The 26410-nt window shown below is 45.6% G+C and overlaps 1 protein-coding gene across 2 annotated transcripts in view; it reads left to right on the top strand.

Annotated features, from left to right (window-relative positions):
- The window catches only part of MRAS (muscle RAS oncogene homolog), a 76485-nt gene that overhangs the window by 5625 nt on the left and 44450 nt on the right, over positions 1-26410 (top strand). The gene's annotated exons all lie outside the window — the stretch shown is intronic.

Genomic DNA, 26410 nt, shown 5'->3' with positions numbered 1-26410 from the left:
CCTTGAGTCTATATGAGCCACGTTTCATAGACTCCTCCATGGAGAGAGATTCCTGGGCCATATCACTTTCTCTTTTTCTACAGTCAGTGTCAGAAAGAAGTGACTTATCCACAATAGTGATTTTGGAGGCAACAACAAGGGTCACCGTCTCAAAAATATTTCAGGGGTGCTGGAACTAGGGCTGCTGGAGTGTGGCAGCACCCCCTGGCTTGAAGTGGTTTCCATCCTATACAGGGTTTACAATTTGGTTCAGTGGCTCTCAACACCCCAACTATACAAATTGTTCCAACACCACTGAACATTTGCTACTTTCTTTTTTTCCATTTATGTGATTTTTATTATTATTATTATTATTATTATTACTTAACTTTAAAAATAAATAATAAATAATATGTGCCTAGTGGGTCTGATTATCTGTAATGAAAATTCAAAGATAGTGCCCAAAGTATAGAGGGGCAGGGCAGGGGGAGATTCTTAGTGATAATCTGTAAATGAAATACCTTCTTTTACTAAGTGTCTGTCTGTCTCTCTCTCACAAGAGTGAACCAGTAAGTTCAGGCTTACATATCTTTTTTTCAAAGCTGCCTAGGAGGTTTGGATGCCTATATATCATTAACTTTAATGGGATGTAGCTGTCTAGATCTCTGAAATTCCCCGCTTCATTGTCTTTTATATTAAGCTGGTTTTGGACTACAGCATATATTTGAAAGCTGCCTGGGAAGTGGAGCCTTTCATTTTGTATTTTGGTTCTAGAGCCCAGAGTAGTTTGCCAGACTTCTAAATGGGGTCTGTAGATACAGAAGCTTCTGTCTTAGAGATAATGGAAACATTTTGTTACCAAAGACAATGCAAAATATATTTAATAAGACAACTAATTGGCTTTACCTCTTATTTGCCTTGGGACAAAGTTTTAGAAACTTGTGGCGAATCTGAAAACTCCCCAACTACTTCAACTTGTATCTGTGACCACTGGTGTTGTGAATTAGTAATGATACTTTCCACCAAGAACTTTACTTTGCAAAAGTAGTAAATCCCCATTTTACAGACTGAGAAACTGAGGCACAGAGAAGTTAACTGACCGTCTCAAGATGAGGCAGGAAAGGTTAGTGCTGGAATTGGAATCCTGGATGGCTGACTCCCCATCCTGTTCTCTAATCACCAGGTCATGCCGTGCAGCAGAAAAAGTCTGATTTATTAACAGTCAGTGTTACTCTAATGATTTTATATATAAATTTTTAACAGTTCCAGGGTGAAAGATGGAGACTTTAGACTGTAAGCTTTTGTGTATACAGTCTGTAGCACAATGAGACCCTGGCTGAGGCCTCAAGGAACTACTGCAATGCAAATAAATAACCTCAATCCTGGAGCATTGCTCTGTGAAAAGTCAGTTGGCCAAAATTTTCAACTTTAGTTACCTAACATTAAGTATCTTGGCCATTTGCTACAGGGTCTCATTTAAGGTTACAGTTTTAATGCCAGGCTTATTGCAACTTTTAAGGGGCACCATCAAGTGGAAAACCATATTTGTCTGATCTGGAAAATATCGTTCATACAATAGCTACCAGTAACATCTAATGCACCAATCTTGCGGTCAGATCTGTGCCGCTGAATGTTTATTTGCGGAGTGCGCCACTGACGTCAATGGGACCCTGCATAGGAGCAAGGAGCTGTCCACACCAATCTGATCGCAGGATTGGGGCCTGCGATTGCGATAATCGGTTTTCTCTCTTTTTTTTTTTTTTTTTTTTTTTTTTTTTTTTTTTTTTTTACATGAATTTGGAAGCATGCTCCCCCTCTGTGTTGCCTGAAGCCCATTTTGCACAGGAGACACCATTGCAAAAGCAGGCCTCAATCAATTTGTTCCTTGATAGAAAGACTCTTTGGATGAAAAGACCCTTTGCAGAGGAAAGAAAAAACATATTCATTTAAAAAAGAAATCTAGCTCATGCTGTTTAATGGCTCTCAACAAAAAAGATGGATTCCTTTCTCCATTACTCAGTTCCCAAAACGTAAACTGACCATGTCCATCTAAATAATGGTGCAAAAATGGGAGAGATAGAAGCCTGTTCAGCACCAGCTATTATTCGTAACTCTTCCTTTCATTATTTGACTTCCTTCTTCCATTGCTCCAGTACATCCCACAAAATACCATGTGTAGCCTGACTATGCACAGTGGGCTAAATTCATCTCGGGCGTGACTGCACTGAAGTCAGCGGTGCCCACTTTTCTGGAATGATGTGAAAGGCAGTTTGTATTTATTGGAGTATTTGGTAGGGGTTTTCACAAGCTCCAGATTTTGACAGAAGTAATTAAAAAAACAAAGCTTTCCTTTTTCACAGGGTGTGTGGTTTGTTTTGCGGTTTTTTTTGTTTTTAAAAAAAAAACAGGGACTGAACTTAGCAAAAGCAAGGAGGAAAAACTGGCAGTGCAACCAAAAGAGAGGTTTTTTTTTTTTTTTCCCTCTTGGCACTGAAAAAGATACACTGACATTTTGGGGGTGGAGGGAGGGGGGAGCGAGAGAGAGAGAGATGAACGTTTTTTAAAATAAAACCTGAAGGAGAAGATGTTTTACTCTTCCAAATTGGCAGGACTGCTGCCCCATACCTGCACTAGTGCTGTAACTGGCACTGAAGCAATTGATGTAAGTCCAAATGAATGTAGTGCAAATGAGTGTAATGAATCATTACAACTGGCATCTTGCCCTAGATTCCCTTGCACTCTCTGGCACAAAATACAGAGATGGTTTTATACACTGGGGATAACTTTCACATCTATTTCAAACCACAGAGTATTCTGGGGTGATCTGAGGAGTCCCACTCATGCCTAGCAGGGCTGACACTCCGCTCTGCTGATAATTCTGTTTGCACGGTCCATTTTGGAGGTCTTTGTGAGGGTGGTGAGGGAACTTGTGGTGTTTGCTGTATCTGTCCTTTTTCTTTTCTTTTTCTTTCCTGCCTCCCTATAGTGGGGGCCAACACAAGGCCCTAGGCATCACCTAAACTCTCAAAATCGTGCATCTGCATTGGCTCAGTGCATAGGGATGCATTTCATGCTAAATAAGGCAGGAAGTGAAGCCAAGACTCCTGAGTCCTAATTCAGGCCCAGCCGTCCTCTTAAAACAGCCCATCTTTCCTCAGAATGTGATGTTCTGTGGATTTTATCTAATTGGTCTAGCCCGCTTGTGTGAGGTTCGCTCCATTGGTTCCGGCCATGGGAAACAAGAAGAAGCTCTCCAAGAGTTGGACCGTCTCTCCAGTCTAGCCTGCTTTCTTGTACCCAAGAGCTCTGCCATCCTGAAGAAAGAAGGGTGGGTCTCAGGAGGAAGGCTGTGTTTTGTGATTAAAGCACTGGATTATGACTCAGGAGACTTGGGTCCACTTCCTTCCTCTGCCACAGACTTTCACTGTGACCTTGGCTAACTCATTTGATTTCTCTGTGCCTTATTTCCCCAGCTTCTGCTTGCTTGGTACATCTTTCTCTGTCTTGTCTATTTCGATTGCAGGGCGGAAGGGATTATCTTGGCCTATGTATACATGCAGCCCCTAGTACAGTGGGGCCTCTTGACACAACTGTAACAAAAATAATATTGAGGCCACAATAACAATGACATGAGACAAGTGTCTTCAGAAGCCACTCTGTAATGACCAAGTATATAGGGGGCAGTGGGAAAGAGACTCTGATAAGGAATTCATTTTCAAGTCTCCAGGAGGTTATTATAAACTGGGCCGAGAAAAAGAAATGATCATAAAACTTATGGACACATACCTTGAAAGTGGCCTTTTAAAAATCCAAGTTGTTATTTTCCGTGTCTAAGGCACTGAAAAGTTAATGAAATATAGATCACGGGGAATTTGGAGAATTCAAACTAACTGAAAACAGAACTGGCATGAAATCGGCAGATGGGAGGAACATACACTGATCAGCTTAGGGGCGATGGCACTTCTTGCTGCTACTGCAGTTGAGAACAGAGAAGATCCTTCGGAGGAGAGAACACAACCATGCAGCCATCCTCAAATGTCACCACCACAGACTAGCTACAGGAAAAACACAGCAAAGGGGACAATCCAAGATTGAGACAGAGGCAGCCAACATCTCAGTGGGTCGATTCTGCTTGGGTACGTCAATGTAAATCCAGAGTAACTCCATTGGCTTCAGCAGTTTTTACAATAAGCTTGGCCATACAGAGCTTTCCAAACAGAAGGGAACAATAGATTGATAGATACAAAGGCCAAAAGGGACCGTTGTGATCATCTAGTTCGACTCCTGCATAACACAGGCCAAAGAACTTCGCCAAAATAATTCCTCTTTGATTTTAAGATTTGACTCTGATTAGCTGTTTTAGAATCAAATGAAGTGGTCACTACGTATGGGCAAATATTGGTGAGGGAGTGATATGGAGGGAAAATCTGCATGGGGCTCTGACTGACTAGCTGTCCGCTGCCAGGTGGTGATGAAATAACGATGATGGAATGATGAGATCCAGTGAGGTAACTATTGAGGGAATTGGAGGAAAGCTTGGTTTTGTTTTTTAATAGTTTACGGTCTTTTTATGGGTAATCTGGTTTCATATTGGCCGTGTTTGTGTGTAAGTTTATTTTTTCAGTAAGTGATGGCAAACCATTCACGTGTATTGAGCTGGCCGCAGTTTCATTTGAGGAAAGATGGTCCAGTGGTTAGGGAACTAGCCTAGTAGGTGAGAGACCTGTGTTCAATTCCCTACTCCGTCACAGACTTCCTGGGTGACCTGGGACAACTTACTTAGGCCCAGATTTTTAAAGGTACTTAGGCATTGCTACCCTCTGTCTGGCGACACCCAACTCTCATTTTCAAAAGAGATTTAGACACTTGAACATGAAACATAGGCTCATAAAACAGTTAGGCATGGCAGCGCTGAGTGGAGCAACACCTAAATACTTTTTAGAAATCTGGGCTTTAGCCTTGCTGTGCCTCATTTCTCCATCTATATAATGGGAATAACAGCACTTCCCTGCGTCACAGGGGTGTTGTGAAGATAAATACATTAGATTGTGAGGTGCTCAGATACTACAGTATACGGGGCCATATACGTACCCAAGGCAGATCAATCGCGGGATAGCTTTTACTATAGCATTTCCTTCAAAATGGTGTTCAGCCTCTGCTCTTTGCTGCAGTAGCAAAACTCTTGGGGCTGGTTTCTCCAGTCCGTGTCCACTTTGCACCAGACAGAATTGGCCAGGAGAGAATTCCCCTTGTATTGTGGCTGCCCAGCACTTCTGAAAACTTGGTAACTTGTGGCCCAAATCCGCCATCCTTTATTTCCATTGCCGTTGTCTCCACTGCTTGATTACAAACCACAGAGCTTAGCCCGTTGACTTCGAATGGACGTTTTCTAAGGCGCACCCTGTGACGTAGCCCTGCACAGTGCTGGCTTCCCAGGAAATGCAATGCCTGTAGCCTGCTGACTCCAGCTCCAAGCCACAGCTCTGGTTTTGGGGATACAAATGGCCTGACGCTAACTGGCCTGCAAGTTCAGCTTTTGCTCTGTAAATAAGAATGCTGGTGACCATCGAAACCCTGAAAGGTCTGTTTTAAATTCTTTCCAAATAGTTGAGGTGTAACTTAATATGATTTTTCATCATAGAAGCCTTTTTATTGCTAGAGAGTCTGGACACGTAGTCTGTCATGCAGCAGCTCACTTCCAAATATGTTCGTGTTGGTACTTCAGGTTAACAAGGAGATGGGTGTTTATCCCTGGGATGGAGGGGGGCCCAGGATTTTCACAACCATAGAAAAATGTCTCCTGCTGGATCACCGATAGCTCTTCCTGCAGCAGCCAGATGAGAACCTCAGTTTACCTTGCCAAATACAGACTAGATTCTACTTAGTTTGAGACTAGACAAGAGCACGGCTGGGGTGTTTATGGATCCACTGTCTCTTTATCAGATTAACTGGCAATTGGAATCTTTCTGATTAAAGCATGATGGACCAGCTCCTCAGCTGGTGTAAACTGGTGTGGTTCCATTGAAGTCAAAGGGGTTGCACTAATGTACACTGAATGAGGGGGAAATGAAATTCAGCTACACTGACTTACACTGAGGATCTGACCTGTTGTATGGGTCCAACTACCTTGGGTCCAATTCTAATCTCAGAGTTGCATTGATGTAACAAACTTCAGTAACATAACTCCTGATTTACTCCAATGGAAGTAAGAAGAGAATAGGTTCCTTAGTTAAAAACCTATTTATCAGCTGCTTGTTGTTGTTAGTCTATGATGATACAAATAACAATCTCTCTCTTTTTTTTTTTTTTTTTTTAAACCTTGATTGCTTAATTATTGTAAAGGATAACATGTTCAAAAACATATGCCTATGTTTCTTTGGGATTTGAGCCTAAAACCCTAAGTCCACCTTGAAATGGGGAATCAGGCTTCAAAGTCACTTGGCTGCAGATCCTCCAAGGTATTTAGGTGCCTAACTCCTATTGGTTTCAGTGATGCACTGATTTCAATTTCCCATTGACTTAAGGCCCAGCTCCTCGAAGGGACTTAGGTACTTCTGAAAACATTTACCAGAAGATTTATTATGACTTAGTTTCTTTAAATTCTCTATTCCAAGATAAACCTGGGTGCCTCTCTTTCCAGATAATGGCTGAAAGGATTGAAAATTAGCAGACTTTTTAAAAACATGGCTACCATGGATAATCTTGCTAGACAGGTCTGAGAAGCAGGCAATGCCCATTCTTTAACTTGCTGAAACAGCTGCAGTGGAACTTGTTCATTGTTAATTGTCCATAACCCTGACTGGAAGATGTATGGAAACATTCTTAAGCTACTTAGAAAAGACAGTTATCATGATGATTGATATCTCGGCCAGCATCGCAGACAGAACTAAATCAAGCATTTCTCCAAAGAGAACCAGTGTTGTGGCTTTCCATAGTTTGAAAATAGATCTGTGTTTTAGTAGTATTTAATTCTCAAATCATCAGTCCAAATGCAGTTATCAGTGGAAATCGATATACTTGCAACAGTTCCGTAATCACGTTTTGGACAGATAAGACTTCAGTTTTCTTACAGTGTTTGATTTCTTTAATACTGATCTCAGGTACTTACTTGGCCTCCATTACCATAACAGCTGAGCACTTCGCAATCTTCAGTGGATTTATACCCATGACACCCTGGTGAAATAGGGAAGTGCTACTATCCTATTTTTTATAGCTAGGGAACTGAGACAGAGACACGGAGTGTGTCTACACTACGATTAAAAAAACCTGTGGCACCAAGTCTCCGAGGCTGGGTCAGCTGGCTTGGGCTGCAGGGCTATAAATTAGCAGTGTAGATGTTCAGGCTCTGGCTGGAGCCCAGGCTCTGAGACCCCCAGGAGAGGGGAGGTTCTGGGGCCTGCAATGTGTGGGAGGTCAGACTAGATGATCGTGATGGTCCCTTCTGGCCTTAAGTCTGAGTCTGTGTAGCTTCTTCTTGCAGTCTTGCACAACTGTTTCTGTTTGGGATTTGAATGATTAAATAGCAGAGCAGGTTCTGCCTATTCTCTCACTTCCCTATATTTAAAATGGTGAAAGTAAAATAACATGATATAGAATTTAAGATGATTTAGCCAAACCCTCTCACCCCCCCTCCCCCAAGACAGTCTGCTCTTGAGATGATGGCTTTGTTGCAGATTGTGAGGGGACGGGGCGAATTGCCAGCTCAGGTAGACATACCCCCAAGCTAGCACACTAAAAATAGCAGCACGGCCACAGTGGCAGACAGGGTGTCTCAGTCTAGCTGCCCCAGTATAACCTCATCCAAAGTCCTAGATACACACTCAAGCAACTAGCCGGAGCCACTGCCGCTACATTGCTATTTTTAGTGCACTAGCATGAGCAAAGCTAGCACATGTTTGTGTGTCTGAGCTGGGAATTCCACCCCCCCGCTGCTGTGTAGACATACCCTTGATGAGAAAAGCAAAGCAGACTTATTTCGTAGGGTTTCTGTATCCCAATATGCTCTGCAGACTTGGAGGCAAATAACAAAGGGAGAGAAACATGAGGATGTAAAAGCAAAGGAGACCATGTTTTGGATTTAGACTGGATGAAGGGTCTATTCCCTTACAACTTGGGAAGAATAATTCCTCCCACTGCAGAAATCACTGGGTGGAATTCTCTGGCATGTGTCATGCAGGAGGTCCGACAAGATGACCATAATGGTCCCTTGTGGCCTTTAAAATCTACAAGGTAGATGAAGCATGACTGTGCCAGATGAAATGAGCTTGGGGAGACTTACAAAGACAGATGAAGAGCCCAGATGAACAGGGGGGAGTGGAGAAAAAGATGAGGTAGTCCAAGTAAGCAATCTTGGAAAGGCTTTTAAAACCAGGAGTTGGAGGGATGGGGGTTGTACATATGCAATTAATATGAAACAATAACACTTCCTCAAAAAATTGCTAATGTTGACCAGGATTTTGAAATGAATGGGGAGCCACTGGAGTTGTTTGAGGGTTGAGGTTATGAAATGTGATTATAATATATAATAATGTGCAGTTCTTATGTGCTTCTCATCTGTAGGTCTCAAAGCGTTTTACGAAGGCAGTCAGTATCATTATCCTCATTTTAGAAATGGGGAAACTGAGGCACAGAGGCTGACTTGTGCCTCAATCTATGACCAGAGCACACATAAGCTTATAACCCGTCCGATGTGAAAGTCACCTTCTGATACAATTTAAAAAATACTTTCTGATAGCAGTGACTGAGACTATGGGAAGCTGGCTAATGAGATGATTATGAATTACAGCAAATTATCCCTGGGTTACTGTGCACTAAACACTGTTTAGAAGCCAATGAACTAAAAAGCGTTTTTGTGTTTTTATTTTTAAATATGGGGAAATTGGCACAGTGGGCAGAACTGACTGACTGAACTGTCATTTTCCCCTTCCTTAAGACTGGGTGTATACTGAATTCAGGCAATGCTTACATGTGGTAAAAGGACATGGACCCAAAAATGCTGAGGGTTGCAGCGGTTAAACTGAAACATGCTGTGGCAGGAAATAATCCTGTCCCTTAGCAGCCCTGATTTTTGGTTTCTAAAAGGCAGCTGGAATCTGTACCATCACTATTCTGCTTCTGTGCTTTTTAATAGAAAGAATTGTATATCCAGAAACTTGTCAAGATCTTGTCAAACCAGCTTATGTTGTATTACGGCTCACATGGTCAAGGTAAAAAACAGCTGTTTATAGTTCTTTCGACTGATAAGATCTAGACTGAGGCAGATCTTGCCTGTGTCCTTGAGACCTTGTCAAAGCGTGCGCGCACACACAAAGTCTGTGGGTGCAATGGGAGTCCTTGCGCAAGAGAAAATTCGGAGTTCCATTGAATTCAGTGTCAAAATTCTTGTTGACTTCAGGATTTAGCTCAGAAAGAATACAAAGCACAGTAGGATCCTTACCTGGAGAGACACCGCAGGCCAAATGATGGAAGCCAAGACACGTCACTGCAAAAAAGTGTTTGATTTTTCTTTCCCAGTGCGATTACCATATTAGCTATCCCACTGTAAAATCCTAGTGGAGTCAAGGGACCTTTACTTTTTTTTTTGAGATAGCTTGGACACATTATACACCAGCACATGATTGTCCTTGCCTAATTTATCTCCTAACAAAACTACAGATGCTCTTTCTCTGCTAGGATTTTACCGTGGGATAGCTAACATGTTAGTTATCCTGTGGAAAAACATTCCACTGAGGAGTTCACCACAAGTACTTAAAACTCATGAGAATCAAAGCAATGAAGTTTGTTTAGAAGAGGAATACCAGCTTGTTCAGCAAGTATTCCTAACACAAAAACTAGGGGTCCCCAAGTGAAATGAATAGGCAGCAAGTTTAAAACAAACAAAAGGAAGTATTTTTTTTTTTTTTTCATACAAAGCAGTCAGTCTGTGGAACTTCTTGCCAGAGGATGTTGTGGAGGCCAAGACTGTAACCAGGTTCAAAAAAGAACTAGCTAAGTTCATGGAGAATAGGTCCATCGATGGCTATTAGCCAGGATGGGCAGGGATGGTGTCCCTAGTCTGTTTGCCAGAAGCTGGGAATGGGACACGGGATGGATCACTTGATGATTACCTGTTCTGTTCATTCTCTCTGGGGCACCTGGCATTGGCCACTGTCAGAAGATAGGATACTGAGCTATATGGATCTTTGGTCTGACCCAGTATGGCCGTTCTTATGTTCTTAAGTATGATGCCTCAGCAAAAGGCAAGGATCTGGGGGAGGGATAGCTCAGTGGTTTGAGCATTAGCCTACTAAACCTAGGGTTGTGAGTTCAATCCTTGAGGGGGCCACTTAGGGATCTGGGGTAAAAATCAGTACTTGGTCCTGCTAGTGAAGGCAGGGGGCTGGACTTGATGACCTTTCAAGGTCCTTTCCAGTTCTAGGAGATATGATATCTCCATTGGTGTGTGGTGGTTTTTTTTTTTTTTTTTTTTAAATACTTTAGTATTCTGGGATACCCATCCGCCTTTGATTCCTTGGATAATATCACTGAATGTCAGAAGGAAGCCAATGGGATCTTTTTAATGCAGAATTCCTATTTTTGTTGTGTCCAGATCTACTTTTCAGTTGATGCATTGATCAAAGTGATGCTGCCAGTTGTTTAGGAAATGTCTCATACCTTTTGGTTAAATGAAGGTGAATTCCATGCAGCATGGCTGTGAGTTGTGTATATGGATAATAAACTACGTATCGAATCCTCCAATGATGCGACTACCTTCTAAGGCAAGTAAATGTGGTGAGGACCAAATCAGGATGACTGTGTCCTTTTAAACAGTGCTTATCATAGAATCATAGATTATAGGACTGGAAGGGACCTCGAGAGGTCATCGAGTCCAGTCCCCTGCCCGCATGGCAGGACCAAATACTGTCTAGACCATCCCTGATAGACATTTATCTAACCTACTCTTAAATATCTCCAGAGACGGAGATTCCACAACCTCCCTAGGCAATTTGTTCCAGTGTTTAACCACCCTGACAGTTAGGAACTTTTTCCTAATGTCCAACCTAGACCTCCCTTGCTGCAGTTTAAACCCATTGTTTCTGGTTCTATCCTTAGAGGCTAAGGTGAACAAGTTCTCTCCCTCCTCCTCATGACACCCTTTTAGATACCTGAAAACTGCTATCATGTCCCCTCTCAGTCTTCTCTTCTCCAAACTAAACAAACCCAGTTCTTTCAGCCTTCCTTCATAGGTCATGTTCTCAAGACCTTTAATCATTCTTGTTGCTCTTCTTTGGACCCTTTCCAATTTCTCCACATCTTTTTTAAAATGCGGCGCCCAGAACTGGACACAATACTCCAGCTGAGGCCTAACCAGAGCAGAGTAGAGCGGAAGAATGACTTCTCGTGTCTTGCTCACAACACACCTGTTAATGCATCCCAGAATCATGTTTGCTTTTTTTGCAACAGCATCACACTGTTGACTCATATTTAGCTTGTGGTCCACTATAACCCCTAGATCCCTTTCTGCCGTACTCCTTCCTAGACAGTCTTTTCCCATTCTGTATGTGTGAAATTGATTTTTCCTTCCTAAGTGGAGCACTTTGCATTTGTCTTTGTTAAACTTCATCCTGTTTAACTCAGACCATTTCTCCAATTTGTCCAGATCATTTTGAATTATGACCCTGTCCTCCAAAGTAGTTGCAATCCCTCCCAGTTTGGTATCATCCGCAAACTTAATAAGCGTACTTTCTATGCCAATATCTAAGTCGTTGATGAAGATATTGAACAGAGCTGGTCCCAAAACAGACCCCTGCGGAACCCCACTCGTTACGCCTTTCCAGCAGGATTGGGAACCATTAATAACAACTCTCTGAGTACGGTTATCCAGCCAGTTATGCACCCACCTTATAGTAGCCCCATCTAATTTGTATTTGCCTAGTTTATCGATAAGAATATCATGCGAGACTGTATCAAATGCCTTACTAAAGTCTAGGTATACCACATCCACCGCTTCACCCTTATCCACAAGGCTCGTTATTCTATCAAAGAAAGCTATCAGATTGGTTTGACACGATTTGTTCTTCACAAATCCATGCTGGCTGTTCCCTATCACCTTACCACCTTCCAAGTGTTTGCAGATGATTTCCTTAATTACTTGCTCCATTATCTTCCCTGGAACAGAAGTTAAACTAACTGGTCTGTAGTTACCTGGGTTGTTTTTATTTCCCTTTTTATAGATGGGCACTATATTTGCCCTTTTCCAGTCTTCTGGAATCTCTCCCGTCTCCCATGACTTTCCAAAGATAATAGCTAGAGGCTCAGATACCTCCTCTATTAGCTCTTTGAGTATTCTAGGATGCATTTCATCAGGCCCGGGTGACTTGCAGGCATCTAACTTTTCTAAGTGATTTTTAACTTGTTCTTTTTTTATTTTATCCGCTAAACCTACCCCCTTCCCATTAGCATTCACTATGTTAGGCATTGCTTCAGACTTCTCGGTGAAGACCGAAACAAAGAAGTCATTAAGCATCTCTGCCATTTCCAAGTTTCCTGTTACTGTTTCTCCCTCTTCACTAAGCAGTGGGCCTACCCTGTCTTTGGTCTTCCTCTTGCTTCTAATGTATTGATAAAAAGTAGTCTTGTTTCCCTTTATTCCTGTAGCTAGTTTGAGCTCATTTTGTGCCTTTGCCTTTCTAATCTTGCCCCTGCATTCCTGTGTTGTTTGCCTATATTCATCCTTTGTAATCTGTCCTAGTTTCCATTTTTTATGACTCCTTTTTATTTTTTAGATCGTGCAAGATCTCGTGGTTAAGCCAAGGTGGTCTTTTGCCACATTTTCTATCTTTCCGAACCAGCGGAATAGCTTGCTTTTGGGCCCTTAATAGTGTCCCTTTGAAAAACTGCCAACTCTCCTCAGTTGTTTTTCCCCTCAGTCTTGATTCCCATGGGACCTTACCTATCAGCTCTCTGAGCTTCCCAAAATCTGCCTTCCTGAAATCCATTGTCTCTATTTTGCTGTTCTCCCTTCTACCCTTCCTTAGAATTGCAAACTCTATGATTTCATGATCACTTTCACCCAGGCTGCCTTCTACTTTCACATTCTCAACGAGTTCCTCCCTATTTGTTAAAATCAAGTCTAGAACAGCTTCCCCCCTAGTAGCTTTTTCAACCTTCTGAAATAAAAAGTTGTCTCCAATGCAGTCCAAGAATTTGTTGGATAGTCTGTGCCCCGCTGTGTTATTTTCCCAACATATATCCGGATAGTTGAAGTCCCCCATCACCACCAAATCTTGGGCTTTGGATGATTTTGTTAGTTGCTTGAAAAAAGCCTCTTCCACCTGGTTAGGTGGCCTGTAGTAGACTCCTAGCATGACATCTCCCTTGTTTTTTGCCCCTTTAAGCCTAACCCAGAGACTCTCAACACTTCCGTCTCCTATGTCCATCTCGACCTCAGTCCAAGTGTGTACATTTTTAATATATAAGGCAACACCTCCTCCCTTTTTCCCCTGTCTATCCTTCCTGAGCAAGCTGTACCCATCCACACCAACATTCCAATCATGTGTATTATCCCACCAAGTTTCAGTGATGCCAACAATGTCATAGTTGTATTTATTTATTAGCACTTCCAGTTCTTCCTGCTTATTCCCCATACTTCTCGCATTTGTATATAGGCATCTAAGATACTGGTTTGATCTTTCCTCCCAGTTTTGTCCTGACTCTCCTTTCTCTCTGCCAGTATAGCCCACACTCCCTCTTGTTTCCGACCCATCTCCCAGGTCTCCATGTTCCCCACTTACCTGTGGGCTTTGCTCACCTGTCCCCGTCGAACCTAGTTTAAAGCCCTCCTCACTAGGTTAGCCAGTCTGTGTCCGAATAGGGTCTTTCCTCTCCTCGAAAGGTGAACGCCATCTCTGCCTAGCAGTCCTTCCTCAAATAGCATCCCGTGGTCTAGGAAGCCAAAGCCCTCCTGGCGACACCATCTTCGCAGCCAGGCATTCACCTCCATGATGCATCTGTCTCTGCCCGGGCCCCTACCTTTGACAGGAAGAATTGAAGAGAATACCACCTGCGCTCCATACTCCTTCACCCGTACTCCCAGAGCCCTGTAGTCACGCTTGATCCGCTCAGTGTCACACCGCGCAGTATCATTTGTGCCCACATGGATGAGTAGCATGGGGTAGTAGTCAGAGGGCCGGATAATCCTCGACAATGCCTCCGTAACGTCTCGGATACGGGCCCCCGGCAGGCAGCATACCTCCCGAGATGAAATGTCAGGGCGACAGATGGGCGCCTCCGTACCCCTCAGCAGAGAGTCTCCGACCACCACTACCCTACGTTTCCTATTCGCAGTGGTGGCAGCAGACTCTCCAGCCTTAGGGGTACGAGGCTTCTCCTCCTTTACTGTAGGGAGTGATTCCTTCTTTCCTGTATCGAGAAGAGCATAACGGTTACCTATAACCACGGCAGGAGGGTTCGGAGCAAGGGTGGAGCACTGCCTGCTGCCAGAAGTAACCAGCTGCCAGTGTCCACCCTGAGCCATCTCCTCCTCCACCAGTGGTGTATCAGCAGTCCTGTGTACTGGGACAGCTACCTCAGCTGTCTCCACATGGACACTGTCGAGGAATTGCTCATGGATACGGATGCTCCTCAACCTAGCCACCTCCTCCTGTAGCTCTCCCACCTGCTGCCTGAGAGATTCCACCAGCAGGCACCTCTCACATTGGATGGTCCCCCCAGCCTGGATATCAGTAAGTGGAAATTGCAAGTTACAGTCTTTGCAAAACCACACCAGGATCTGGGTAGAGGCATCCATGCTTAGGCACTCTGTCTGGCTACAGGCACAGGTGGAGGAGACAGCAGCAGTGCTGGCACAGGTGTTGCGGGTCTTCCTAACCATCGTAAGCCTCCCTCTGTCAAACTCCCGTCTGCAGCCCCCTGTCAGCTGAAAGGGTTGTTTAAGCAAAAAGTTATGAATGTAGTTGCTTTATAGGTATTAAGGGGAATCAAGAGAAAACAGATGGAACTGGCAAAGGACCCTCGCCCCCTTCCTGCTCCCCTTCCAAACTCCCTTGTGAAACTCCCTGTTAGCAGCCCCTGTTTGGAAAGCTCCCTGGTCGCTTGTGCGCTGCTTTATAAAGCCCTGGCCTGTATGAATGCCCCGCCCACTGATGAAGGCTCAGCCACTTACCAGAGGCTTCTAGCTTTCAAACCTTCCAACTGCCAGCCACAGCACACGGTCCTTCAAACAACCAAAACAAACAAACAGACTGACAAACAGAAGCTCAGCACACAGCAAGTAACCCTCAAACACAAACAAACACACACACTACAGACAGTCACTTACCCCAAAAGGGTGCTGTATTGCTCCTCCTTCACCTGGAGAACTCCCTTGTGAAACTCCCTGTTAGCAGCCCCTGTTCGCAATTATATTGGTGCTTTAACTACAAATCTTCTGACCTTTCTAAAAAGGTCCCTGTCACAGCTAATATGGTGTCAAACAGCATCTTTACTATCCATGCAAAGTAGTCCGGACTTTGGGTTTTTCAGATCTTGCATGAGAGAGCTGCCCCCATGGTTAACTTCGTGTAACTATGTAGCAATGCTAGAAGGAAGAAAAATGAGGTCAGCCTTCGGGGAAGTGAACTTGTGTGTTTGTGAAATCTACTTATGCCAACTTGATCATAGAATATTAGGGTTGAAAGAGACCTCAGGAGGTCATCTAGTCTAATTCCCTCTCAAAGCAGGACCAACACCAACTAAATCATCCCAGCCAGGGCTTTGTCAAGCTGGGCCTTAAACCTCTAAGGAAGGAGATTCCACCATCTCCGTAGGTAACCCATTCCAGTGCTTCACCACCCTCCTAGTGAAATAGTTTTTCCTAACATCCAACCTAAACCTTCCCCACTATAACTTGAGACCATTACTCCTTGTTCTGTCATCTGCCACCACTGAGAACAGACTAGCACCATCCTCTTTGGAACTCCCCTTCAGGTAGTTGAAGGCTGCTATCAAATCCCCCCTCACTCTTCTTCTGCAGACTAAAATAACCCCAGTTCCCTGAGCATCTCCTCATTAGTCATGTGCCCCAGCCCCCTAATCATTTTTGTTTCCCTCCACTGGACTCTCCAATTTGCCCACATCCCTCTGTAGTGGGGGGACCAAAACTGGACACAAGACTCCAGGTGTGGCCTCACCAGTGCCGAATAGAGGGGAATAATCACTTCCTTGGATCTGCTGGCATTGCTCCTCCTAATACAGCCCAAAATGCTGTTGGCCTTCTTGGCAACAAGGGCACACTGCTGACTCATATCCAGCTTCTCGTCTACTGTAATTCCAAGGTTGTTTTCTGCAGAACTGCTGCTTAGCCAATTGATCCCCAGCCTGTAGCGGTGCATGGGATTTTTCCTTCCTAAGTGCAGGACTCTGCACTTGTCCTTGTTGAACCTCATCAGATGATTAGACTTGATGCTTCCTCTCTGGTATGTGGTGTCTGGGGTGGGCTGAGCACCTCTGAGACAAGCATCTGATGCTGGAGAAGTTATTTTTGTAGTGTATTAAACTAATTGGACAACCTCACCTTGGACTCACGGGGCAAAAGCAGAAGAATTAGATGGTTCGGTGTGAAAGCTGCTTAGTGGCTGTGAGAACGGAGGGGTTCTTTAGATGAGATTTTATATTTATTTATTTTGCTTATAGCTTTAAGAAAATCTCTGTGAAGTGATTATGTAACTGATGCCATTTGGAGCTGTGCTGCTGTTTCTAGACTCCCACATGTTCTGGGTTGAATCTGGAATGTCAGTGCTTTAGGTGAGCACAAGAGACTTTATTGGCTTAAGGAGAATTTATGCCCAAAGTAATTCATTGAGTGGAATGGTCTAAACTCACTCGCTGACTGTCAAAACCATATCTGCCAAACCGCAGCTTATAATGAAAGTGTTAACAGATCCACATCAAAAGTAGTGAGATGTGGCAAATGATTTGAGCAACTTTGGTTGAAGCATACAGTATGGATAGCTTTAAGAGGAGTGATGTGGTGGTGACTTAAGAGAAAGCCAAGAGTAGATACACTACGAAAAAACAGAAAGGATATCTCTTTACTGAAACTGTATTCCCTACAAATCAGACCTAGCTTGCATATTTCTAAAGTGTATTAGTCTTGGACTTCTATCGTCTCTTTTCATGACAACCCAGTTTCATAATTGTTTGCACTGTTGTTTGTAGGCATGTTTGTCCCAGGATATTAGAGAGACAACTTAGATGAGGCAGTATCTTTTATTGGATCAATTTCTGTTGGTGAAAGAAACAAGCTTTCAAATTCGGTGGCACTCAAAAGCTGGTCTCTCTGGCCAATAGAAGTTGGTCCAATAAAAGATACTGGTTCACCCACTTTGTCTCCCCAGTTCCGTAAGTCATTTAAATAGAAAACTCAGAATATGCATTAGCAAAGCATAGACAGCGAGAAGTCAACTAAAAAAATTATAAACATATTGCAATGCCCGATTATTGACCTTGTTTGTTAAGAACAGTCATTCAAACTAAGGGAAAAACTGTGCACTCTGCTACACTGACTCCTGCATTTATAAGTCTCTTCTTGCAGGTGCCAGTGGGTTATTAAGGCAAGAGGGAAGACCTGAGCCATGTATTTTAAACTCTGTTACTTAAAGTGATTTTGGCAGTTAATCTGCAGTTGCATTAGCACCTCTTAAACGGCTGAGCATCAAGACATGGCTACCCCATCAAGAGGGTCCTGCTCACTCTGGAAGGGAGCGCAAGGATGGAAGGCAGATGGTAGCCGTAATGCACATAGCAGAGGCCACTTGCGGTTTGCAGGGCTTAGCCAGGAAAGAGTGACTGCAGAGGTCCCAGATATCTACCAGGAATAGATGCTGGGATTCTGTAGGAACATCTACACTGATATGACATAAAGTACAGGAGTTGAGCAAATGCCTAGAAAATAGAACCTGGAACTGTATGGAAGACCACAGCAGTCGACTGCCATGAAAACAGCCATGTGTATACTCAGAATATGGGGAAACCACCATGTCCTAAAGTCAACATTTGAATTATAGATAGATTCTGCCTATCTATAAACTTCAAACCCACTCATCAGTTGTGTTTACACAAAGTTTAGGGACAATTCTGCCTCCTGTTCAAACTCTCCCACAAGGTGTGCGGGAGGGGGACTGTAAAAGATGAGAGGATCATAGCCTAGGAATCTACATTGCGGGACTGAAGAGAAGATGTACCTCTCAGCCACACCACAAGTCACAACCTCCTCAATACCCACCATCTCAGTGCTCTTACAAGCAGCAACTTGAGAGGACCAGGGCTCAAAAGCGGAAGCAGTCCACACCTGAATCCGCAACCTCTCAGAGCACCTCTTCTAAGCACTTTTGACGAGTTGGTCGAGGGCCCGAACAATTATACCTTGCAACATCAGCTGCCATCTACACACCTGTCATGCCCCTTCAGCAGTTACCTGGCCTTCTTTCACAGCAGTTGAGAGAATATCACCTCTGACAGATGGATCCTGGAGATTATTTCAAAGGGTTATGCCATTCAATTCATCTCCCTCTCCCCATTCCAACCCTCCTTCCCTGTCCCCCTTCAGAGAAGTTTGAGGGGAAATTTGATAGCAGCCTTCAACTACCTGAAGGGGGTTCCAAAGAGGCTGGAGCTCAGCTGTTCTCAGTGGTGGCAGATGACAGAACAAGGAGCAATGGTCTCAAGTTGCAGTGGGGGAGGTCTAGGTTGGATATTAGGTAACACTATTTCACTAGGAGGGTGGTGAAGCACTAGAATGCTTTACTTAGGGAGGTGGTGGAACCTCCATCCTTAAAGGTTTTTAAGGCCCGGCTTGACGAAGCCCTGGCTGAGATGATTTAGTTGGGAATTGGCCCTGCTTTGAGCAGGGGGTTGGACTAGATGACCTCCTGAGGTCTCTTCCAACCCTGATCTTCTATGATTCTCTGATCACCTTGGTTTAGGAGCTGTGTATGGTTGGTTGACATAAGCAGCCCTACGCTGACCCTGGTGTAGCGGGAGGGAAGGGAGCAGCATTGCACATGGTGCTACAGGAATTCTAGGTGGCTCTGTGGCCTATAAGCAGCCCTGGGAAGCTTAAACCGAGTAGAGAGTGAGGAGAATGCAGAACAAGTCAGTGGGATTGTACAAACAGGGATAGAATGAAAAATTCTTGTGTGTGCAAGTGCTTATACACACAATCTCCCTTTAATATAGACAGCCGCATTCACTGGGGCTAGAAAGTGCGTGGTGTTGAATCAGCTTTAGAGAAGATGTGTACCAACAGGTTGACGGTTTTGGAACTAGTTTCACAATCCTCCTCCCCCACCACCCAAAAAATCCAACTGCCTCAAAAAAGCTTAAACTCCACACGGTTCACCCATCTCTAATATGAACTCATCGTCCAAGGGGGAAGTGAGCACTTGTGCTGTGCAACTGCTGTTAACTCTTTGCGGCTGTGAAAGAGGGTGTGAAAAGGGCCCATGTCACTCCCTAAGCTGTACAGCAGCAATTCTGCAGAGGTGTAAAAGGCAGTTGAGTTCAGTTAGGTACTTTAAGCATGTGGAGCAGGAGTGCAAAGTCAAATGCACCATTAAGATGCAAGGGGAGGGCATTCTGGGTAAAAGAGCCTTGTATCCTTACTGTGACTGTCCATCCTGTGGTGTGGAACCAGCCCAAAGTGGACACAGGGCCCAATCTAGTCCCTCCTGAGCACTACACAATATCTGTGAGACCACACAGCAAAGGGCCACTGAGGAGCTGAACAATGGTAGGTAAACAATGCAGTCAAAGTCCAATCCAACAGGTCCTGCCACCGGTCACTTTACGAGGAACACCTCTCCACCTGGGTATGCAGCTAGGGGGAAAGGAAGGCTGGGTTGGGGGGTGTTAACAGCCCATCCAGGGAAGGTATCTATTGTTCTGGATAATAAATATACAATTTAAAAATTTTGTAAAACAAGGTGTGTTTACCCACCCCTCACTGGGATCTGTGAATGTCCCACCCCCAACAGCTTTAGTTACCTCTGTCTCCACTCTTCCACTCCCTGCAGAGCTGGCTAACACCAGTCAGGTTCTTCCACACACATCCTTTGCCTGAGAAGGCGATCTTGGCTGTTGCCCTCTTACCAGTCCGTCACTGGCTTGCTTCTGTCACTGCTGGTTGTACCCTGTTGACTGCAAAAAGCTGGTTTGGATTTACACCCTCCCTGGCTATAATTCTACCAGTCTCCCCCGGATTCACACCTCAGTCACAGGACAGCTGCAGAGGAAAGGTCACTGGAGGCAAAAGCTTTGATGTTCTACATGGCACTGCAAAAAACTGAGGTAAAATCCTGGCTCTGTTGATGTCCATGGCAAAACTGCCATTGATGTGAGTGGGGCTAGGATGTAATCCAGACCCTTTAGGATACACTTGCGTATAGCGAAGTCCCGATGGTATTTGGGGGATTATATAAATATAGAATGGGGGGAGAATGTAAGGTCTGCATGAAAAGTGCACCTTCAGCTGCACACAGGCAGTTGGCATGCGCAGTTGCTAGCCACTGTTACTCAGACTGGCATGGGTGCCATTTTCAGCATTCACCTGGCACTTTTGGCCTTCAAAGGCTTTTGCTAGCAATTAAACTTCAGAGGGGCTAAAATGATCCTGGTTTGGGGTTTTGCTCCGTTTTTGAGATCTGCATCGAGTCATGCAATTTCTGACAAGAAAAGGGCTCGTTTTGCTAGCCCTAGTGGTGCTTATCGCTTCATGCAACCTGAGGGCCTGATTTTGAAGTCCAATGGAAAGACTCCCATTGACTTAACATTAGTTTTCAATCAGAGCCTAAAGGAGCAAATACCTCTGCATTTTGTCAGTCTGCTGTCTTGTGAGGTGAATGGACACTTGTCTCTTAACATACACCTTAGGTAGGGGAAGGGGGAGCTGAAGTGGAGACTGGGAATATGGGGCATTATACAGTACCTGCACTTCTGGCAGGGAAAAGCATATTTATGCAAAGAAACACCTGTCGGATCCATATGGGCAGAGTCTGTCACTGGGACTCATCTGAAACACCGCTCCATCTCCTTCCTTTCCACATACCACGTTTTGGAACCCCTGCTTTAGAGTATCCTGGATTTATTTAGAAGACTAGACGAAGTAGCCAACAGTGGTGGATTCCGGGGGGGTTTATTGGCGTGTCAGTGAGCTCCGATGTGTAAGCGGGAAGTTGCCAATTTCCAGGGATTGTATTTAACAGGAAGGGCAGTCAGTGGAATTCCGAGGCATTTCCTCCTGTGCAGATTTGTTCTTTCTATTATCTCTGTATGGGCAGGGCCGGTGAACATCTCAGATATCTGATTTCTTTCTACAGAATGTTTAGTTCAGCTTCAGTATTTCCATGATAACAATACAGACCTCTCTGGCTTCAGTGGTAAAGAATTTAAGAGCAAAACTGGGCTTTCTGTCATCACTTTACATTTCCGATAGGGCTTTTGATCAGAAATAAATTAGTAAGGGAAGCGATTTTCCATGTTGTAGCTAAATGCACAAGGAGTGAAGGGGAATTAAGAGTAAGAGATCCATTTTCCTCAAACCTTTGTCTACTGTAACGTGCAGGGAATTTTTCCTTTCATCTCTGCTGCAGAGTTCAGAACAACTTCTTCTAGTAGAAACAATCCCAAAGAAGACGTCTTTGTTATAACTAAATGACCAAGTTTATGCTGAGATGGTGCGTGTTTAGCTTTTGGTTTAGCCCTCCAGTGCCACCAGCTACATTCCTAGAAAGTTCCTGGCTGTGTGTGGTTTTTTTTTTTTTTTTTTTTTAAATTAGAGGTGAGTCCAAAGCTGTGACTTAATTGCCTAAAAATGCAGGCACCCACGTATAAAAATGTTGGCCTGTTTTGTCCCCAGTGTCTGGAAAAGTCTGCCTAGACTCAGATTTTCTTTTGCCTTTTGAGAAGAATTACAGCTCAAAGAGAAGTGCTGAAGATTAAAGACGCTGTGCTTGAGGGAAGAGTAATATCAGTTGACACTTGTCAGTAAGGTGACTAGTATCAGGGGGTAGCCGTGTTAGTCTGTATCTATAAAAACAACAAGGAGTCTGGTGGCACCTTAAAGACTAACAGATTTATTTGGGCATAAGCTTTCGTGGGTAAAAACCCACCGAAGAAGTGAGGTTTTTACCCACGAAAGCTTATGCCCAAATAAATCTGTTAGTCTTTAAGGTGCCACCAGACTCCTTGTTGTTTTAGTAAGGTGACTGATACTTGCTGCCCTGCATAGGACCTGTGCCAGAAGACACCCTCTTTTAAGTAAGTAAATCTGAGCATTCAGATCCAGTTTGGCCAAGAGAGATGCAGCCATTTGTTACAGCTCCGTGCTGCAGTAGGGGCTCCAGCTGCCTGTTGTCACTTAAGAATTTGCAGTGGAAAGAGGGGAGCCGGAGAGAGAGACGCCTACTCAAGTAATTTTCAGTGACGTTGCGGGGGGGGGGGGGGGAGGAGAGGTATTATTCAGGCTATAATTTTGTGTTTCCCAAAATAACTACTAAGTGCTCATCAGGCAGCAGCTGCCTTTTGTGTGAATCTTAAGTGCATTACACCCCCGGTGTGTCTTCTCTTACAGTCAATCTGAGAGGTGTTGTGATCTTTTGTTCAACCTGAGGTAGAAAGGTTTAGCTGGCACAGAAAGTGAGTGGGGTTCTGTCCCCCAGAGCCAGGGTATAAAACTCTCAGCCCTGTATGAGGACATGAAAGGGCAGGCCACTTCCTCAGGGGGGCAATAGGCCTGGGAGCTGTGGTTCCATCCCAACAGTTCAGCTCAAGGTTTTAAATCTGTTCCACTGAAGACCTTTATTGATGGAAGATAATTTTACTTTTAAAGCCTGATTAGTTCCTGCTGGGGGAGGCCTTTAAATTAATAGAAGCCATGAGAGGCACATCCCAATTCTGCTTTGATCCCTGCAGGGCCGGTGCAAGGAAGTTTCGTGCCCTAGGCAGCTCCCCACCCCAGTTTACAGTAATCACTTCTAACACCTCTCTTTCAGGCCATTAGCATAGAATGTCCACCTTTTGCTCTATATCTGTGTGACTCTGTTGGGGCACTGGTTGAGCAGCAGACCCATAGTACAAGTGAAACCCAGTTCTCAGAGCCATTTGTTAATTGCCCTAGTTTTGTAACTAGGTGTTGGCGGTTATTTCACATGTATCTGAAGAGGTAAACAGACCCAGAAGGTTCAAACTGACAAAAAGGTAGTTCTTGGAGTCTGCCTAATCTTGACTGGTCTACATCTCGACGTAGCTTCTCCTGTGCTCCGTAGTCTGCCCTAACTCCCAGTTCCTTTTTGGGTATGATTCAAAGTGTTGGTAGTGATCTATAAAGACCCGAATAGTTCAGTTCCTGGTGATCCTGTCTTGGTGGGTCAGGTGGTGACTGCTACATCTGGTGAAGATCATCTCAAGTGCTTCAGCTAATGGCATAGAACAGGAGGTGATGTGCTGGTGCAAAAGCATCCCAAACTTTGGAATTTACTTTCTCCTCAGTCCAGCGCAGCCAGAGTTCTGGCCTTTGGGATGTGCTGCAAAGCTTGCCCGTTAGGGTTCCGTGGAAGCGTTGAGTTAAGGAGTTGGTACGAGTGAGCTGTGGGCAGGGGAAGAGTTATTAGTCATCCTGTTTGGAGGAGTTGGCAGGACTTTGCTGTTGATACTGGTCCAGTTTGGCGCTGTGGAAGAATGTCTCTTTATTGAAATTGTGCACCAAGAGCATGTGATGGCAGCTTTCTACAAATCAAAGCAAGTCAATAGTAAATAAATTCCTTGGCCACAGGCAGCTCAATCTCAATTCCTATAAAAACACCATTGAGACTTACATATAGTTTCCAGCTATAAATAAGCCCAACTCAAACACCCTGCAGCGACACTGCTCAAGCAACGAGTTCCCTGCTGTGGGTGTCGTTTCAGCGAGAAGCTGAAGGAAGGAAGTGAACTGGTTGACACCATGGAGACCAGCTGCAGTTTTCTCAAGGTTTCATAACTGGATTATGTAGAGATGCATAGCTCCCGAATCGCCAGTCCACAGGCGCGGCAAACTGCTCCCATGGCTACGAGGCAGGAGTGACCTTCAATCCAGCGTTTGTGTTTGGGAAACTTATTTGGCTGATTTGATTGTACCCTCGCAGCTGGTGTTCACGCGCTCAAGAGATGGGTTCGTTATCTTATGTGCATGTATACTGCCTGGCTCTTCTATGCGCAAGAATGTAACCACTAAGAAGAGTTGTAAACAAAGTAAGGAGAGAAATAAAAACCCCAGGAAAAGTTTTCCTGGGAGGCTTTTTGCAAGAGGCTTGTAAAGCTCTCTAGCTACCACAGACCTGGCGTTCTGTTTCCTTTCCTGCGTCGTCACCACAGCTGGTGACCCCGACGTGATACCCCTCTACTCACCGGCTGGATACGCCGAGCGCGCCCGCGGCTGTTTGCCGCCCCTTATTCGTGAGTATGGGGGGGAAACTTTCCAGTGCCCAGAAGGAGCACGCAAGAGAGTTACAAGAGATTATACGACAGCGATCATGTGTCGCTGTCCCGGTCGCTCATATTGAGGACCTCCTAAGGGAAATAGATCGCCAGTGCCCCTGGTATCCAGACTGCGGGTCATTGCAGCTTTTTGATTGGATACAGATTGGGATCACCTTGTATAGTAAACCCCGTGCCCCAGTTCAGTGCCTGCTGCTCTGGCAGCGTTGTAAGGAGGCACTGGAGGGGATCGGCCCCAACAGCCCCAAGCCGGTCCCCCTTTTGCCCCCAGGTGATGGGCCACCCCCCTCCTGCCCACAGCTGACCCTCCCTGCGCCGCCGCCCGTGGCGGCGCCCCCCTGCCTACCGGTCGGGCAGGGGGGCGCTGTCGCCGCGGCGGTGCGGCAAGCGCGTGAGGCCGGTCTCTTGACCGATGAGGAATCCAAGTGTGGGTTCGAGGCGTTTCCCGTCTCTTGGCGGGATAATGGAAATGGGGGGCAGATAGTGGACTGGGAGGCTCTCCCCTACTCAGTTCTGCGCGAGCTTCGCAAGGCAGTTCGTGAGACCGGGGTGCGGTCCACTTTCACCCTGGGGATCTTGGAAGGTGTGTCAAACGGTTACTTCTTGCTCCCCCAAGATTGGAAAGACGTGTCGCATGGTGCTGTCTCCCGCGCAATACGTTGTGTGGGATAGCGAGTACCAGCGAGAGGCGCTTGCAGCAGCAGCGCAAGGTGGGGGGGCTTATCTTGCTGAGCAGTTATATGGCACAGGGCAGTTTTCGAGCATCCCCGAGCAGGCGGCGGGCACGCCCCGGGTAGCTTTTCCCATCATTGGCCAGTGTGTCCGTCGCGCGTTCCGCAGGGTCCCCGCTGCAGGCGAGTCCTCTAAGTCCTTTGCGGTTACTCGGCAGGGTGCCACCGAACCATTCCACCAGTTTATTGACCGCCTCCAAGAGGCAGTCCAGAGGCAGATTGATAACCCGCAAGCCCAGACTGAACTAATGATAAAATTGGCTTACGAAAATGCCAATGCAGACTGCCGCCGTGCCATGCAGGCAGTGGTCGGGCGCCCCGGGTATACCCTGGCAGAATTGCTGCAGGCGTGTGCTGACGTAGGCACTCAGACCCATCAGATGGCCCTGCTGGCAGCTGCCCTGCACAAGGGGCAGAAGCCTCAGGGGAACTGCTTTAACTGCCAGAAGCCCGGACATTTTTGGCGGGAGTGTCGGGCCCCTGCGGGGGGCATGTGTAAAAACAAACCCAAGCCCCGGACAGACCAGAGGCCCCGCACGCTGTGTCCGAAATGCAAAAAGGGCTACCATTGGGCTGCGCAGTGTCGCTTGGCCGGGGGTGACAGCCGGGTCTTGGCTGCTAACCGAGACAACCCCCCGGGAAACTAGTAGGCGGGCCTGCGACCAGCCCGAGACCCAAGGCCGCGCCCCTCTCCGTGCACGACGCCCCCGCCGCCACAAGGGGCAGTGCGGGGATTGACCTTGTTAATCAGGAAAATATGGATATCACTCTCCCCGGGGAGGTCCTCCTCATGCCGTCCCAGATTCAGGGCCCGCTGCCGGAGGGCATGGTGGGCCTTGTCCTACCCCGCTCGTCCGCCAGCAAGCAGGGCCTGTTTGTGGTGCCTGGGGTGGTGGATTCGGACTATGGTGGAATTATCCATGTTCAACTGTGGAGTCATCTCCCGAAACGGCTGTTTCAGGGAGATGCCTGGGCGCAACTCATACTTGTGCCCTACTCCCTTCCGGCAGGGGGAAGAAACGTTCCCCGAACCGGAGGCTTCGGGTCCACCGACCAGCGCACTATTCACCCACAAGTGGCAGCAGTTGTTAAAGACATTGGAGCACCCCAACCCAAACGCATTTACTGCCTCAACGATCAGCCGTTCGAGGGTGTTATCGACTCTGGGGCAGACATTACCGTCATTGCCG

The sequence above is a fragment of the Malaclemys terrapin genome, chromosome 11 (assembly GCF_027887155.1).
Source record: "Malaclemys terrapin pileata isolate rMalTer1 chromosome 11, rMalTer1.hap1, whole genome shotgun sequence".
Classification (NCBI taxonomy): domain Eukaryota; kingdom Metazoa; phylum Chordata; order Testudines; family Emydidae; genus Malaclemys; species Malaclemys terrapin.
This window is presented reverse-complemented; position numbering and strand designations above follow the sequence as displayed.